Source organism: Bos grunniens, chromosome X, assembly GCF_055505025.1.
Source record: "Bos grunniens cultivar Pamir isolate PY7600 chromosome X, Bosgru_T2T1.0, whole genome shotgun sequence".
Taxonomy (NCBI): Eukaryota; Metazoa; Chordata; class Mammalia; order Artiodactyla; family Bovidae; genus Bos; species Bos grunniens.
This window is the reverse complement of record NC_141194.1, coordinates 29,872,300-29,891,363: the sequence shown is the minus strand read 5'-3', so window position 1 is coordinate 29,891,363 and position 19,064 is coordinate 29,872,300. Positions and strand designations below refer to the sequence as shown.

The 19,064-nt window shown below is 42.6% G+C and overlaps 1 long non-coding RNA gene across 2 annotated transcripts in view; it reads left to right on the top strand.

Annotated features, from left to right (window-relative positions):
* LOC147340089 (uncharacterized) overlaps window positions 1-19,064 on the top strand; it is a 144,148-nt gene that overhangs the window by 95,379 nt on the left and 29,705 nt on the right. The window lies entirely within an intron of this gene.

The window sequence follows — 19,064 nt, the reverse complement described above, 5'->3', positions numbered from 1 at the left end:
TGAAATTCTCCAAGAGGTTCTAATTAGCCTCTTGGCAAAAATAACTTGGTAACGTTGGCACAGAGAAGGCTAACTGTATCTACGTCTCTCAGCAATAACACATACCCCAAGGAGGCTTTGGGGGTAGGGACAGCATCTGGAAACATATTTGCAGTATTAAAATGCAATTAAAATTCAAATAGAGTGAAAAGAGATCTGGGGCGCTAGGATCCAGATACTATCATTCAAGTTTCCTGTACAAAAAAGAAATCTTATCTTTTTAAAAAAATTATTGAAGTATAGTTGACTTGCAATGTAATGTTAATTTCTTTTGTGTAGCAGAGTGACTGAGACCTATATATATGTTTTTTTCATTATGACTTGTCACAGGGTATTGAATGTGGTTCCCTGTGCTATACAGTAGGACCTTATTATTTATGCATCCTGTATATACTAGTTTGCTTCTGCCAATCCCAAACTCCCAATCCTCCCCTCCTCCATGCCTCCTCTTTGGCAACCACAAGTCTATTTTCTAAATCTGTGAGTCTGTTCTTGTTTCATAGGTGTGTTGATTTGTGTCATATTCTAGAATCCACAATAAGTAAATACCATATGATATTTCTCTTTCTGACTTTCTTTGCTTAGTATGATAATCTGTAGATCATCCATGTTGCTGCAAATGGCATTTTCATTCCTTTTACGGCTGAGTAATATTCCACTGTGTATATGTGACACGTCTTCTTTATCCATTCCTCTATCGATGGTCATCTAGGTTGTTTCCATGTCTTGGCTATTGTAAATAGGGCTGCTATGAACATAGAGGTGCATGTTCCTTTTTGTGTTATAGTTTTGTCTGGATATGTGCCAAGGAGTGGAATTGCTGGATCGTATGGTAACTCTGTTTTTAGTTTTTTGAGGAGCCTCCATCCTGTTCTCCTTAGTGGCTTCACTAATTTACATTCCCGCCAACAGTATAAGAGGGTTCCTTTTACAAAGAGGAAATCTTATCTTAATCCCTCTCTTAGTAATGGGTCCTTGCTGTTTTGAGAAGCAACCTGTTTCATTGCCAGATGCCTTATTTTGTGCAAAATGACACGTTGCGTTCCCTCAGTATTTCTGTTGCCTTCCTGAACAAGTCCCGTTCTGTCAGTTGGGATAGCTCTTTGATGTTTCTGAATAGCTTTTCGGTCATCTTTTTCTACAGGCTAAAAGTCCAGTCCTTATAATGATTTCTCCTATAACATGGTTTTTCCTGCTCTTCTATGTGCCAGACTGACCCATTTGTCAGTGGCCTCTGCGATGCTGAGCCTCCAGGGCTGGAAGTACTCAGAATCTGTTTCCACCGTGGAGTCTGGATAGTGTGATGTCACCAAGGAGGCTCACTTGCCTCAAGAACGTGGCTGCTGTCACTGGTTTTAGAGAGTTGCACTATAGTCCATTAAGTTTCTAGTAAGAGCCAACAAGCTGGTTTTCATTTGTATGTCAAGAACTTCCATAAATGAACTTATTTTCAGTAAGACCATAGAAGGTTTTAAGTTCAGTTGCTGATAATGAATCTCTGATTGTTACATAGAAATTGAAAGTGTCTGTTAACTATAATTGGAGTAATGGAACTACTCAAGCTTATGATATTCCTTATGGTATATTTATGCAAAAGATAAAATACTAGGTGTCAAACACTTCTCTACAATTTTTTTAACCTTTGTTGAGTTTTTACTCTGTTCTCTGCTTATGAAGCATTTTACACATACAACACCCATGTGAGGTAAGGCTATTATTATTCCCATTTTACAGATAAGGATACTGAGGCATGAAGAGGTTTATTAACTTGTCCAAGGTCACCCAGCCAGCAAGTGGATCTGAACCCATGAAGTCTGGCTCCAGCTCTATACTGCCTTACCTCCCTGGGTAGTACAGAATTGGAAAACATTACTTAATGTTAATTGGTTGTTTTTCCCTAAAAGAAAAGACCTGAGCAAGAATTTATTGTAAAGTTCCTCTTCTCTATGTTTCCAAGGTCCATTCCATGGAATGTTGCTACCTTAGGGTGATCTAAGGGGGAAAAAGAGTTCCCATGTATGTAAGGCTACATACTTGCCATTTTTCCTTAACTCAGCCACTTTGACCATGCTGTGGCTTGATTCAAATGTTAAGTGACAGGTTTCCATGAGCTGTTATACATGACAGCACTTTGCAGATACTGAATACATTGTATCTACTTATAGCATCTCAGATTATTCATGAATTTTACATGCCTGAAAATGCCATTTAAAACAGTTGTTTCTCTAGACTCACAGAACAAACTAGAGGTTGGTTAACAGTGGGGAGAGGGAAGCAGGAAGGGGCAATATCAGTTCAGTTCAGTTCAGTTCACTCAGTCGTGTCCGACTCTTTGCGACCCCATGAATTGCAGCACGCCAGGCCTCCCTGTCCATCACCAACTCCCGGAGTTCACTCAGACTCACGTCCATCGAGTCAGTGACGCCATCCAGCCATCTCATCCTCTGTCATCCCCTTCTCCTCCTGCCCCCAATCCCTCCCAGCATCAGAGTCTTTTCCAATGAGTCAACTCTTTGCGTGATGTGGCCAAAGTACTGGAGTTTCAGCTTTAGCATCATTCCTTCCAAAGAAATTCCAGGGCTGATCTCCTTCAGAATGGACTGGTTGGATCTCCTTGCAGTCCAAGGGACTCTCAAGAGTCTTCTCCAACACCACAGTTCAAAAGCATCAATTCTTCGGCGCTCAGCCTTCTTCACAGTCCAACTTTCACATCCATACATGACCACAGGAAAAACCATAGCCTTGACTAGATGGACCTTTGTTGGCAAAGTAATGTCTCTGCTTTTGAATATGCTATCTAGGTTGGTCATAACTTTCTTCCCAAGGAGTAAGTGTCTTTTAATTTCATGGCTGCAGTCACCATCTGTAGTGATCTTGGAGCCCAAAAAATAGTCTGACACTATTTCCACTGTTTCCCCATCTATTTCCCATAAAGTGATGGGACTGGATGCCATGATCTTTGTTTTCTGAATGTTGAGCTTTAAGCAAACTTTTCCACTCTCCACTTTCACCTTCATCAAGAGGCATTTTAGTTCCTCTTCACTTTCTGCCATAAGGGTGATGTCATCTGCATATCTGAGGCTATTGATATTTCTCCTGGCAATCTTGATTCCAGCTTGTGCTTCTTCCAGTCCAGCGTTTCTCATGATGTACTCTGCATATAAGTTAAATAAACAGGGTGACAATATACAGCCTTGACGTTCTCCTTTTCCAATTTGGAACCAGTCTGTTGTTCCATGTCCAGTTCTAACTGTTGCTTTCTGACCTGCATACAAATTTCTCAAGAGGCAGATCAGGTGGTCTGGTATTCCCATCTCTTTCAGAATTTTCCACAGTTTATTGTGATCCACACAGTCAAAGGCTTTGGCATAGTCAATAAAGCAGAAATAGATGTTTTTCTGGAACTCTCTTGCTTTTTCCATAATCCAGCGGATGTTGGCAATTTGATATCTGGTTCCTCTGCCTTTTCTAAAACCAGCTTGAACATCAGGAAGTTCATGGTTCACATATTGCTGAAGCCTGGCTTGGAGAATTTTGAGCATTACTTTACTAGCATGTGAGATGAGTGCAATTGTGTGGTAGTTTGAGCATTCTTTGGCATGCCAAAGGGGCAATATAGGGGTAGACAAAAAGAAAGGAGTTATTATTAGATCATTTGAAATCAAGTGGGTGAAACTTTTGGAAACTGTAAAGCCCTATAGAATTTAAATAATATTTCATTCAATAAAAAGCAATTCCACCACCACCAAAACAGTTGCTTCTCTCATCATTTATTGGGTTTTCCAAGAAGTTCATTCTATTTTTTCCATGGGAAGTTACAGAAAACCCAAATGAACTTTTTGGCCAACCAAATGTTTTAAAATTTGGTTAATCTATGGTTGTCAGCAGTTGCAACACACATAATAAGAGTGAATTGAAATTTAAGATTGTTTTAAAAGTGGACCAAATGTGGATGCTCTGTTAGAAGAGAGACAGTGGGAAAAGACAGGAAATGGAAAACATATTAAATCTTATACTTTGTAGTTCTGTGAAGCAGAAACTCAGTTAAGCTCAAGCATTTATGATGCCAGAAGCATGGAGGAGAAATTTATATTAGTTATGTTGGGCCACTTCTGTATATACTTAAATAACAAACAAAGAAACAGCAATAAAGCCCTAATGATACAAAGAAGTTCTTTAACATTGTGTTTAAATGGGAGACAAATCATAAGAAGACCTCACATTCATCTTTATTCCGACATCTCAATCCTATTTGTTTGCTAACTTCCTTATATCCATTTTTTCCCCACACACTGTAATTCTTTCAGTTGTTTGTACCATCTTCCTTCACAGGATATATTTACTGAATTATCACAGCCCACTTATAAGCATAATTTTGCAAAAACTAAACAAATTAAGTTCGTTCAATCTGTCTATGTAAATGACATTTTCAAATACAAGTTGAAAAAAAAAATCAGTCGATTCAGGATAAGACACAAGAAAAGTGTCAGGCAAACTGGGTGTAAAGTCAGACCAAGCAAGTTTGTACATTTTTATTATTATTATCTTCCCCAAATGTAAAATAAAATAGAAAAATACAAGAACTTTAATTTTGGAGACTGGGCTGGGAAACTATAACTACATTAGCAACATCCAACTGTGTTATCAATACCGAGCAATTCCTCTCATCTCAACTCAGCAGCTGACTCAGATCACACCTTCCAGCTCATGGGATTTGTGACACTTAGTAATGCATGTGTAATTGGGTAAAAAATAGTCATTACCACAAGCTTTATTTTTATTTGCTTCTGTATTTCTCTGAAGGAGAAGAATACTCATGAATATCTCCCTGCTTCTTCAAGAGGGCTATGGCCAGTTCTCCTCTGAAGGAATGCATAGCATGACTTTTTTCAATCCCAGTTTGCCCAAGTGCTGCCATATTCGTCACAGGGGAGAGTTGTGCCTGCTAGTAGAACCCAGAGGCTCTTCTCTTCCTGACAAAGCACCAGGAGTGCTGTGAGACCTCAGTCACCTGGTAAACAGATCTCTGCCTCCACTGAGGCCTACTCTTTTCTCCTGGATGCTGTTGCCAGACCCTATTAATAAAATATGAATCTTACAACATTCCTCCTCTGGTCAAAGACTTTCCATGGCTTCTTATTTCTGGCTGTTTAAAGTCAAAACTTCCCAGCATCTATCCAGAGAATAAATACATTAAGTAGTCCAGCACCAACCTCTAAGGTTTATTTTCCTCTTTCCACACCTTGAACCCTCTGCTCTTACCTTGCTAGGTAACAGTGTCCTACCTTTGCTGGTTCTTGTTCCCTCTCAGAACTGCCTTTTCTTTTCCCCTCTGTGTGTTCAAATACCTGCCTTTCCTCCTATCCCAACCCACCTTCCACACCATCCATAAGGCTTTCTCTCTTAATCTTCCTGTCATTCAGATGGAGGCCTTTTCTTCAGCAAAAGAGCCAGACTCTACAAACACAGAAGGGGATTCTTGGTCTTGTTCAGTTGCTCAGTTGTGTCCCACTCTTTGGGACCCCATGGACTGCAGCACACCAGGCTTCCCTGTCATTCACCATCTCTTGGAGCTTGCTCAAACTCATGTCCATTGAGTTGGTGATGCCATCCAACCATCTCATCCTCTGTTGTCCCCTTCTCTTCCTGCCTTCTGTCTTCCCTAGCATCAGGGTCTTTTCCAGTGAGTCAGTTCTTCACATCAGGTGGCCAAAGTATTGGAGCTTCAGCTTCAGCATCAGCCCTTCAAATTAATATTCAGGGTTGATTTCCTTTAGGATTGACTGGTTTGATCTCCTTTAGGATTGACTGGTTTGATCTCCTTACAGTCCAAAAGACTCTCAAGAGTCTTCTCCAACACACAGAAATCATCATTTCTTTGGTGCTCAGTCTTCTTTATGGTCAAAGTCTCACATCCATACATGACTGCTGGAAAAACCATAGCTTCGATTCTACAGACCTTTGTAGGCAAAGTAATATCTCTGCTTTTTAATACACTGTCTAGGTTAGTCATAACTTTTCTTCCAAGGAGCAAGCATCTTTTAATTTTATGGCTGCAGTCACCATCTGCAGTGATTTTTGAGCCCCCAAAAATAAAGTCTGTCACTGTTTCCATTGTTTCCCCATCTATTTGCCATGAAGTGATGGGACAGGATGCCATGATCTTAGTTTTTTGAATGTTGAGTTTTCAGCCAGCTTCTTCACTCTCCTCTTTCACCTTCATCAAGAGACTCTTTAGTTCCTCTTTGCTTGCTGCCATAAGGGTGGTGTCATCTTCATATCTGAGATTATTGAAATTTCTCCTGGCAACCTTGATTCCAGCTTGTGATTTATCCACCTTGGCATTTCACATGATGTATTCTGCATATAAGTTAAATAAACAGGGCAACAATATACAGCCTTTATACACTCCTTTCCCAATTTTGAACCAGTCTCTTGTTTCATGTTTGGTTCTAACTGTTGCTTCTTGACCTGCATATAGGTTTCTCAGGAAGCAGTTAAAGTGGTCTGGTATTCCCATCTCTTGAAGAATTTTCCACAGTTTGTTGTGATCCACACAGTCAAATGCTTTAGTGTAGTCAATGAAGCAGCAGTAGATGTTTTTCTGGAATTCTCTTGCTTTTTCTGTGATCCAGCAGATGTTGGCAATTTGATCTCTGTTTCCTCTGCCTTTTCTAAATCCAGCTTGTACATCTGGAAGTTCTCAGTTCATGTACTGTTGAAGCCTAGCTTGGAGGATTCTGAGCATGACCTTGCTTGCATGTGAAATGAATGAAATTGTGCAGTAGTTTGAACATTCTTTGGCATTGTCCTTCTTTGAGATTGGAATGAAAACTGACCTTTTCCAGTCCTGTGGCCACTGCTGAGTTTTTAAATTTGTTGCCATATTGAGTGCAGCACTTTCACAGCATCATCTTTTAGGATTTGAAATAGCTCACCTGGAATTGCATCACCTCCACTAGCTTTGTTTGTAGGGATGCTTTCTGAGGCCCATTTGACTTCACACTCCAGGATGTCTGGCTCTAGGTGAGTAATCATACCATAGTGGTTATCTGGATCATTAAGATCTTTTTTGTACAGTTCTTCTGTGTACTCTTGCCATCTCTTCTTAATATCTTCTGCTTCTGTTACGTCCATACCTTTTCTGTCCTTTATTGTGCCCATCTTCACATGATATGTTCCCTTGGTATCTCTGATTTTCTTGAAGAGATCTCTAGTCTTTCGCTTTCTGTTGTTTCACTCTATTTCTTTGCATTGTTCACTTAGGAAGACTTTCTTATCTCTTCTTGCTATTCTTTGAAACTCTGCATTCAGATGCTTATATCTTTCCTTTTCTCCTTTGCCTTTCACTTCTCTTCTTTTCTCAGCTATTTGTAAGGCCTCCTCAGACAACCATTTTGCCTTTTGGCTGTTCTTTTTCTTGGGGATGATTTTGATCACTGCCTCCTGTACAATGAAGGAGATTGAGTGTGGAAAATTCACTTTTAACTCCTTGTAGTCTGAATACATAATAGCCACATTTTATTGCATTTCCAGCTCCACCTAGATGTTCCAGGGCATCTTGAACTTGATCTTGAATCGTTACTTTCTCCCCCAAATCCCCAGTTTCTCCTCTTGGGTTCCTTCTCTTTGGTAATGATGTAGTGTCTACCTAGATGCCCAAAGCTAGGAATCCAAGCATCACCCTTCAGAAATCTTTGCTCTCCTTCGTCGCCCATTTGGTTACCCAGAACTCTCATTTCTGGTCCTCGATATCCCTCAGCATCACTTCCTCCTGTCTTCTTCACTGCTCTGTCTGAGCCAAGCCTTTATCACGTCTCTCCAGGGTTTCCCCAACAGTCCCCTCAGTCAGGCCTCTAGCCTCATCCATGAGCAGACGCTTTATTCATCTTTCACATTTGCCAGGGTTCTGAAGGGAAAATCTGATCCCTCAGAAAAAAATCAGCAGTGACCTTCCATGGTTTTTCGCATTCCATTGTTTTACACAAGCTTTGTAGTTGAACTGCCAGGTTGTCTCTGATATGTCCTTCTTTTCCAGCATCTTTTCTCTCCCCTTACTCTGCCGTGTCCTCCGTCACCTTGACCCTGAACACAGAAAGGTCCATTGTGGCCCATCTCGGTGAGCAGTGTTACTCTCCTCACTGTCTTCTGTCCAGTCTTCAAAATTCTTTTCAGTTAACATCACACCTGAGTAAGCTTCCAGGACACCCACCACTCCTAAGTCAAGATAACATCCCATTTCTCTGTGTGTCCTTCATTCTGTCACAGCACTGATCTATCGCTTTTAATTAATGTTGGCTTTGCCAACTAAAGTATGTTCATTTTGAGGATAGAACACCTAGCATCTAACACAGTCCTGGACCTAAATGAAGTCCTCTTAAATAATCGTTGGATGTGTCAATAACATGCAGTCCTAAGTTTCTCCATAGTGCTTCTTTTTAGAATTGTTCATTGGTTTACTTATTTGAGTATATCTAAGATTATAAGGAGCTCAACAATTAGGACTCTGTGTGTCAAAAACTGTGCTAGAATAATCGCACACTCATGACCAAGTGTGATAGATTTACTGGAGATCATGATGAGACTGAGAGGTCAAATTATGTGGACTGATCAAGAGGCTGCATTTCTGAGACAGGGTGCTAGCTGGTGCACTGGGATGACCCTGAGGGATGGGATGGGGAGGGAGGTGGGAGGGGGCTTCAGGATGGAGAACACATGTACACCCATGGCTGATTCATGTCAATGTATGGCAAAAACCACCACAATATTGTAAAGTAATTAGCCTCCAATTTAAAAAAAATGAGGCTGCATTTCCACCTTTATTGCTCCTTTCCTCTAAGTCTTTAATGTATACATCTTTGGCTTATTGAGCAGAAGTGTAATCATTTCTCAGGACATCACTTACAGGTCTGGCCAGGGGCACCCATCAACAGAGCCCATCATCAGCTGTGGTTGACCAGGGCTCTAATTTGGCTGTTATCGTTGAACTCTTCTGTAAAAAAGAGGTTGACTAAGCAGTGACCTTGTCTGTTTTACAAGATATAGAGAGCTTGCTTTCTCTCTAAACTTCTCCCATAAGTTTTAAAACCTTTCATTTTAATGTGTAGGAGCTGTAGATGAGGTATAAATAACTTCCCACTGAGAAAATAGTGTGAGAGAGACATAATAGCAGATCACCGATCCAACAAATCAGAATTCTGCTCTTGGTGAAACTATGAAAATCAAAGAAGATGGTTTCAGTGGTTTCACTTTCTTAAATTTATAAAGAATTTAGAATAAAAAGGAAAATAGATGTAGTAGAAAAAATGTCATTTGGTAAGAGAAGTAAATATTGATACAAGAACCAAAAGGCATAAGAAAAGCTCATCTTGTTGTCAGACTTAGTCTGATTTCATGAATTCTTTTGGAAAGCTGGTGGGCCTAGGGCTTGATCTCGTTTTATGATAATTTAAAACATGGCACTTCTCCAACATTTGCCATACTCCTGCTATATTATGTCACATGGCTCCTCTGTCCCAGTCAAATTTCTCCACAACTTGTTTCTGAAAAGACCTCACATTCTGGCTCCTGTCTCAATTCTCTCAGCCCTTTCTTCAAGACCTAGCTAAACTGATAAAGAATGCATAATGCCTAAAATGCAAAAAAATGGATACTAATTGTGGAGGACTTTATTCTGCAGGCAGAACAAAATCTCAGGATAGTGAGCTCAGTGGGATCAGAGCATTGTTTTGGAAATAGCCCCTCCTCCAAGAAATTACTATGCCAAAATAGATCCTTGAAGTGCCCTGGTCCATTTAAGAAGATTAAATATAATTGGTGACTGTTACCTAGGGAGTGAGTCAAGACCAAATTCACTTAAGGTATAAAAAGAAAAGCAATAGGAATTCTGTTCTTAAATTATTGGTAGTTTCCAAGTGCTTAATTTGTATTATTCTATCATAATGTTAGCAGTGTTATACCAGGAAGGAAAACTGGTGGGCTGTAGACTCAAAAATCACTAGCACTGTCATAGCCAGCAAAGAATGCTCCTGCTTCAATGCTAAACAGCATCACATCATCCATCCATTCATTCAAAACTATGTTTTAATTACCTATGCTGTTCTAGGCAGTATTCTAGGCATTTGAGATAAAATAGTGGGCAACACAAACTCCCTATCTTCCTGGAGTTTATATTCTAGAAGAAAACAGATGGTGGCCAAAATAAATAAGGAAGGGATGTGGTAGATGTTACAGAGAGATATGAAAAAGGGAGAGGGGGCTCACTGACACAGTGCTATTTGTGCTTAGAGTTGTAGGAGGCAACTCAACAATTCATGAAGGAGGAATGAGATTTATGGTAGATTGTTTGCAAAAATGGTCACAAAAATTCCTATCCTTATAGCCATATCTTGGGGTAGCCACTTTCACACTGGTCTAGGCTTATCCATGTGACCTGCTTTGAAAAATGACACGATATAAAGTGTGACCTAGCTGTCTGATCTTAAACTCTCATGACCTACATATGTAAATGAGGCTGAGCTACCCTTATGATGAGAAAGGCGTGGCTAAGCCATCTGCATTGACTCATCAACATTAAGCCACTGCTACTATAGTATTAAAGCAGTCATAGATAATATGTAAACATGTAGGTGTTGTTGTGTGCCAATAAAACTTTATTTACAAGCAGAAGTGGCAGGTCAGATTTGGCCAACACCCTGTAGCTTGCCAACTCCTCTCCTTGACCATACACCCTCAGTCAAGCTGGCTTAGAAAAGAACTGTCAGTCTTCTCAGAGAACCATGAGGAATACTAGTAATTATTGTGAGTCATTAGGTTTTGAATTGGTGTGTTACACATGCAAGCTAGACAGAAGAAACCAAATACAAACATCCTGACAAAGGAGTATGCTTGAGCTACTCCAGGAATTAGAAATACAGCAATGTTGCTGAAGCCAGATGAACATGGAGGAGAGTAGTAGGAAGCAAGTGCAGAATCAAGATAGAAGGGTTGGGACAGGCAGATTATAAGAGCTTTGAGGGCCATTGTAGCAGAGGTGTGACATGATTTGACTTATGTTTTAAAAAGCCCAGTCTTGCTGCTATGTTGAAAACAGACCCTAGAGTACAAAGGCAGAAACAGGGAGATAAGTTAATTGTCTACAATGATAACCTTGGTGGGAGGTTGGATATGGATGGTAGCAATGGAGGTTGTGAGAAGGGAACTGAATTTGAGGATATTGAAGAGAAGATGTACTCATAATTTGGATGTGGGCTATATGAGAAAGAAGGTAGTTAAAGATGGCTTAATGGTTTTTGTCTTGGGAAACTAGAAAATAGCCATTAATTTGAGCTGGAGGAGACTATAGGTAGAGAAGACGTGGGGGAAAATACGAGTTCTATGTGGCATACTAAGTATAAGATGTCTGTGGGCATTCAAGTAGATATTTGTATCCATGGGTCTGGAGTTCAGGGAAGAGTAGACTGGAGGTACCAATTTCAAATCATCAGCACATAGAGGGCATCTGAAATCCACGAGATTGATGAGATTGCCAAAAGAGTGCATATACACAGCGGAGAGAAAAGCCTTAAGAATTGAGCCTTAGGGTATTCCAACACTAAGCTGTCAGGGAGCTGATGAAGAGGAATTGAGGAGCATGAAAGGGGCAGCAGACTGGGAAGGAGAGCCCAGACAGGGAGAAAGAAAACCAGGAGAGGGCCACATCCTGAAGGTCAGCTCAAGAAAGTGTTGAAGTAAGATGAAAGCTGCGAATTAACCCTTGGACTTAACAGTGTAGAGGAAATTGGGGACTGTGACAGAATCTGTTTTGGTGGAGTTAGGGACACAGAAGCCCCATAGGCAGGGGTTTAAGAGAAGCTGGGAGGAGAGGTCTTGGAGACTGTGAATGTGGAGAAGAGAGGAATGTATCCATAATAGATCAGTTACCAGAGGGTAGTCAATGGGAGGTATTAGAGGAAGTGAAAAGATATCATGGTTTTATTCCGAAGAGAGGGAATTTTATTCCAATAAAGAGAGGGAAAATGATGATACCGAAAAGTGAGGCCACCTGAGACTACACAGCCCTTTTAAGCCACCAGATTCCTGCCTTGGCCTGAGTGACTCTAGCAGAGAAACAGAAGCAAGGGCCGTGAGTGGACAAGAAGGGATGGGCTCCAGGGCCAAAATGAAGGGGTTTGCCTTAGAGGCACGGCAGGTTCTTCTAGAAACAGTAGAGGAGGTGGAGTGTACGTGCCCAGATGCCGGTGGGCGGGAGGTGTGGTGGTAGATGGAAGCCTGTAGAGGTCCTTAAAGTCTCTGTTTTCTTCAGTGAAATGGGAAGCAAGGTGATCAGATGAGAGGGAGGACTGGGAGGATGTATGAGTGGTCAGAGGCCAAAGGAAGTAGTAGATGTTCCAGTAATAACTCCAAGAGCATCAAGCCTTTGCCGTTCCCCTCCCACACTGATTCTGGATGTGCCTGTATGATTTCCTCTGGCTAATAGGACATTGGCAAATATGATGCATCTACTGACCTAAAAAACACTTGTGTCTGGGAACTCTCCCACCACCACTTGAAGAAGCTCAAGTGAGCCTACCTGAGACAGGTGGCCCATCCAATAACAAACACCCACTGCCACCCGAGACCAAGCAGCCCCATTTGCATCATCAGAGGACCACAGCTACATGAGTGACACCAAGCCAGCCCAGCAGAAAAACTCCCCAACCAAGCCTAATTCAAATCGCTGAGCCACAAAATCTTGAGCAGATGAAACAGTTCTGGCTTCAAGCCACTGATGGGATGGCTTGATAGGGAACAAAGGCTAACAGATGCAGAGGAGAAGATATGAATGATAGACAGGGAGAGCAGGAGAGAAAGTAGAATAGGCGAATGTAGCACAGTTACTGGCAGTGCTGGGGGCCCACTTAAGAGTCACAGTCATGAAGGTTAAGTGCATTCAGTCAGTATGCTTGGGCTTTTCTCTAGCCACATTTCAGTGGCATGGTTGCCAATGTGGGGGACAGGGGGAAAGGATTTAGTCAGGTTAGGGACTTTTCCAGGCAAATACAACACAGCCAGGGAGTCAGGTAAGATGGAAATGCATCCACAGGCATGATTATTAACACTTACCGTGGGATTTAACTTCAGAAAATAGAGGCGATCATGAAGTTGACCAGCCAGGGAAACATTGTTGGACCAATGGAGTGGATTTCTCAGAGGGGTTAAAGGATTTTGGGCATCAGGACACTAGGGAGGATGAATTACAAAAAGAGGAGGCGGTGGTCAGAGTCTGACACATGAATTAGAGATGATAGAAAGAGAACAGGTATTGCAGATGGCAAGGTCTGTGATGTGACTATAGCAACGAAGAAGAGATTGGCAGACAAGGTCAGGGGGCGAGAAGGAACGAGAAAGGAAGAGGCCAGGTTGTATTAATAGAGGGATCATCTGTGTAGATATTGGAATTGCCAGGAATTAGGACAGGGCTTACGCTGGAGTAGATTGCCCTCCATCAGGAACTAAGGTAACCCAGCAGTGTGGGGAGGGGGTCCTGAGATAACTATAACAAAAGGAGGGAGGGGGCCATGATGTGATGACACTAAATTCTAAACTGGAGAATGCGAGGGAGGAGGGACTGGAGGAAGGATGGCCTGAAAATCGAGTTGGCATGGAAGGAGGAGGATGCCTGCCTTACACTCAGGCCCAGTAGACTGTGTGAGGGGGACACATGCCCCTGACTCAAGAGGCCTGCCCTGGCATCAGCAGCCTTCAGGGAATTCCAGAATTTGCTTAGAGCAAGAAGGTGAAGAGAATGTTCAGGAAAGAGGCTGAGAACATTGGAGATTATGCTGATAAGGATCCACAAGCTACACACAGCACAAGGGAAGGATTTCAGGGACTTCTCTGGTAGTCCAGTGGCTAAGGCTCCATGCCCCCAGTGCAGGGGGCCGGGGTTCGATCCCTGGTCAGGGAACTAGATCCCACATGCTAAAACTAAGAGTTCACATGGCACAAGTAAGACCTGCTGCAGCCAAATAAATATTTTTTTTAAAAAAGGAAAGATTTCAAAAGTTGGGGAAGAGTGAGGAAAATGAACAAAAAGGGAAAGTGCCCAGCCTTTTGAGAACTGGAGTATGAAGGGTAAGATGTGCTCTGGAAACCAGGGCAGCGTGTGTGTGTGTGTGTGTGTGTGTGTGTGTGTGTGTGTGTGTTTCATGTGGTAATGAACATGGGCAGAGATAAAAGGCAATTTGAGATTAGATCCTGTGGCTGAAAAGCAGATATTGACAACAAGTTTGTCAGTTGTAGAGGTTGGGGAATTTCCAGAGTACCCCTCTCCACATCAGTCTACAGCCACGCAGCGGTGTGGACGTGTGGTGTTAGTTGCATAGTTCAGAGGTAAATGTGCACTGCACAGCCTCACCTCACTGTGCCTGGATTGTGTCCTGACACACTCACATCCCTGAGAATGATTGGCTGCATAAGGTACCTACCCTGATATCTTTTCAACTCCAGGGCTTGCTGATAAACTTCCTTCTTCCAAACGTCTGACAAAAACAGTGAAGGGTTTTTGAAGAGGGACAAAAAGTGCCAGAGTGGAGTCTGATGTTCCCTCCTCAGGCTCAAGGGTATAAGCCCTGCTTTTCTTTGATGTTGCTCTAACACACTTGTGACAGCTCCACCAGGGGCTTTGATGTTCTCCACATGCCTCTGACATTCTGACACCTGGACTTGTACTCTGTGGAAGCAGCAAATTGAAACAATAGTCAGGCTCTGGTATAAAAAGGAAAAGGACAGAAAGACCTTGCCCAGAACTTTTTGATGCCTGTTGCCTGATTAGAGAGAATGCACACACTGCCTCTTCAAACACATGATTGTGAGCTTCCCATTTTAGTATTCATGACAGGTGTCTGTCACTGGGCACACCTATCCCAGGATATCTCCAACAAGGGATTGGCCAGCTTCCTCCTGAAGCCCAGATCCCCGTTGGCTGTTTCCTTCGAACAGCATTTTACTTAAACATGAAGACTCTGTTCTTGGCCTTAGGCTGCCCTTCACATTTCATCTTTTATCATCTCTCCTCAAGTGACACTGCTTCCCCACCCCTGGACGAGCTCTCTCTCCAGCCTGTGTTCGCAGCTCCTGCAGGCCCTGATTTGAAAGTCTGTTGTTGTTGAGTTGCTCAGTCATGTCCGACTCTTTGTGACCCCATGGACTGTAGCCCGCCAGGCTCCTCTGTCCATGGGATTTCACAGGCAAGAATACTGGAGTGGGTTGTCATTTCTTCTCCAGGAGCTCTTCCCAGCCCATGGATTGAACCCAGGTCTCCTGCATTGGCATGTGAATTCTTTACCACTGAGCCACAGGGGAAGCCCCAATTTGGGAGTCTAACTCCTGTCATTTTCAACTTGACATATGTCAAGCCAGCTCTTCCTTCTCTCACTGGGTTCATCTCCAAGCTAACCATCTTCCAGAGAATGTTCCAGATTATGGCTTTTCCAACAATGGATGGTCTTTCCTTCACTTCTTGACCCTTTGCTTTCCATACACGTTCACATCCTTGAAGAATGAATGGAGGGAAAAAGGTAAACAATTATTTTTGGTATTAAAGTTGCTCTTTTCGATGTGAAATCCTCCCAGACAAAGCATGCATTTCTGCCAGCCTTAATAGCATTATGAGTTGGACCATAATGATTATGACTATGATTGGGTTCGCCATCTTGGGTTTTAACCCTCAGGTCTCCACTTCTCTTCCTAACATCTTAGGCGAGGTGGATATTTTCTTTTTCTCCCAAACTTCTTTCCCTGAAGGCTGCTCTCCTTTTGCTGCCATGAACAGATTAGATAGGTGAAGTGGATTTTCTTGACTTGTCAGGGGGAAATCACCCCCTTCATCTCCTTCCACAACCCCCGTTTCTTGTCACATGGATGTCCCTGCAAATATCAGAGGCTCCCTGGAAATCCAGTTAGTTCAGTGCCTCAGCAGCCCCCTCCCAAAGTCCTTGAGTCTGTTGTTAACTGCATCACCAGGGGTCCTGGCATCACTGAGCTCTCCTCTGCTAGCAACAGTTCTGCACTGGAGGTCTGCTGTATCTTGGATTGTCCTTAACCAAGGAGGCTTGCTGAAGGACTCTCCAGAGTGGGGACAGATCCCAAACACAAGGCCTCCAGTCTTCTTTCTCCCCTTTTTCTGGAGGTCCATCTGGGGAGCCATCAGATGACAAAGTGGAGGTTCTCTCTGAGCAGAGTTCACTCTGTTTGTCAAGAGAAGATCCTTCCAGAACAAATTGTGAAAGAAGGTAGCTCAGCTGCCTTGTGTGAAGCCCACCTCATGTCTTCATTAGAGGACAAGAAAGACTGCTTTCTGCTTATTGCCCTTTCTGAATATTTGGATGGATTGTTTTGCTCTTAGATGATCTCTGGATTTATTGGTCTTATGCCACTTCTTGATTGACTCTGCTATTGGGCAAGATTGAACTTGCCTGAGAAAGCGCAATTTTAATGACTGCTTAATATTGCATATTCAGGACTAGGATTCCTGGTTTTCACCTAGGCAGGCCAGGTTCGACTCCCAGTGTGGGAACACCAGTCCTTGGGCTTCTCTCATAGCTCAGTTGGTAAAGAATCCACCTGCAATGCAGGAGACCTGGATTCGATCCCTGGGTTGGGAAGATCCCCTGGAGAAGGGAACAGCTACCCAGTCCGGTATTCTGGCCTGGAGAATTCCATGGATTATATAGTCCATGGGGTCGCAAGAGTCGGACACAACTGAGTGACTTTCACTTTAACCAGTCCCATGCTGCCTCCTCTTTTTCCTTTTTGTTCTCATAGATAGCTATTCGGTGAACTGCCAATGACTTCTTGAAATTCCCTACATCCATGTCTACACCTCAAGGAGCCATATCTTCACTTTCCATTTATTCTTAGCTTCTGAAGTCAACTCCCTCCCCGCACCTGTCTTCCTCCAAGAGCTTCCTAGACCTTGTCTTCTACAGATACCAGACCACTACAAAGGTGGGGCAATTAGGCAGGGCAACTCAGTTGCCTCCAACTCTGCAGCCCCATGGACTGCTGCCCACTAGGCTTCTCTATCCATGGGATTTCCCAGACAATAATACGGAAGTGAGTGCCCCCTTTTGGGGAATACGTTTTTCTCTCCTTTTCAGATTGCTAAAGGGAGTGATTTCCTCAAGGCATTAGAGACTAAGAAATCAAGGTCCTTAAAGAAAATGAAGTTGTAATTCCCTTTATTGTAAGCTGAATATGCTCCTGAAAGGGTTTTTAGATTATCACTAGGCTAGGCTGCAGAGGGTCTAATCAACAGAGCCAGGAGAGGAACCAACCTAACAATACCCTGAAAAACATTCATGCCATCTCCCTGAAGAACAGATCGGAAGATGCTTGTGCAGGGACATGTCTGCTGTTTGTTCAAAAGTAGTCTGCAATAGAGAAGAAAAACACAGGAGGATAGACAAAACTAAGTATGGATAATTCTTGTGATAGATATTGAACATGGATAAATAGGGCAGAATATATGCGTTCTGAATAGGAATGAATGGAAGGCCCAAGTAGACACCAACCATTCCTGACAGTGGTTCTTCCTTAGACCAGCCATATACTGGGGACACCAGTTTGGGTCCCATATGTCCCCTGCCCTGTACATCAGGACTATTGGTCCCTTGGTATCTCTGACAGAACTGGTGTATATTGGCTCTCCATATCTTCATCACTGGTCTTTATAATCATATGAAGTGGGGAAAACTAAAGTAGCAGAGAATGGACATGTGAACATGACATGACATTGGCTTCAGTCCCTTCCATCAGACTACCGTGCACTCAAGCACTCGCTCTCTTTCTCCCTCCCCAACCCCTTATTGATTCTCACTGTTCGAAATCCTTCAGCAAACAGTGTGATCCAAGCCATCTTAGTCTGATCTGTGAGCTTTTTGGTCTGTGACATCTTGTATGTCCTCCCTGGTAATCCAGTTGAAGTATACACAAGCATCAGGGTGATTTGTCACCATGATATTAAGTACTAACAGAAGGTAAAAGAAGTTGAGTGCTTTGGTCAACAAAGGGACAAGTAACTGACGGAGACACTCATAGATCCAACCTTAAGCTGAGCTCTTTTGACTTCTAGGCAGTAAGAAAGCAGATGACCCAGTGATCCAAATTTCATCTCTTAAATACCATCAGAGGCTCAGAGATACGGGGGCCAATCAACCTAAGGGAGAGGAACCACCCTTTTTTGTGGCAGAGGATCCATCCCAGGTTTCTGACCCTTGCATGGTCCATGGTGCTTGAGACAGAGAATCTAAGAACAACACCAAACTAAGTACTAGCAGGGCCCAGTGGGGAATTGAAATCAATGAAGAGAAGCCTTTGGGTACTCAAGTTACCTTGCTTGAATGGCGTATCATGTGGTAAATTGGAGAATGTAATTACTTTAAGGTGGCTGCTGAAACTCAACTCTATATGAACATTCCCATGGGACGGAGCCCAGTGTGGCCAGACGGTTAATATTTTTATGAGAAGCCAGAAATACAAAATTTGATGAGAACTCTTCCAGTTAAAAACTCACAAGTTTGCCAAGATCGTAGTTCCCAAATACCACTTATCCAATAAAAGGAACTCGGACTCCTTGGAGAAGTGGCTGATTCTAGGGCTGGGGCAGAGAAAATACATCCTGAGCTTGGAGCATCTTGTAGTACCATAAAGGAAGTGCTACACACACACACACACACACACACACGCACACAGACACACAGAGTGATGGGAGATGTCAAAGGGTCACAAGAGCCAACTGAAAGCGTTCCCAATTGTCACATCTGGAACAATTTGAGCAACTAAATAAATAACATTATTGGTTTGTAACCCAGAGTAGTAAGTAAACATCGATGAGTCCATACTGGTATAAATAGATGACTGGATAAATAAATAAATGGCAAAGAAGGTACAAATTCTCCTTTCAGAAGAATTTCTCCCCACCTCTTCCAGAAATCATTCCAAGCATGTTTTCTGACCACAATGCAGTAAGATTAGATCTCAAT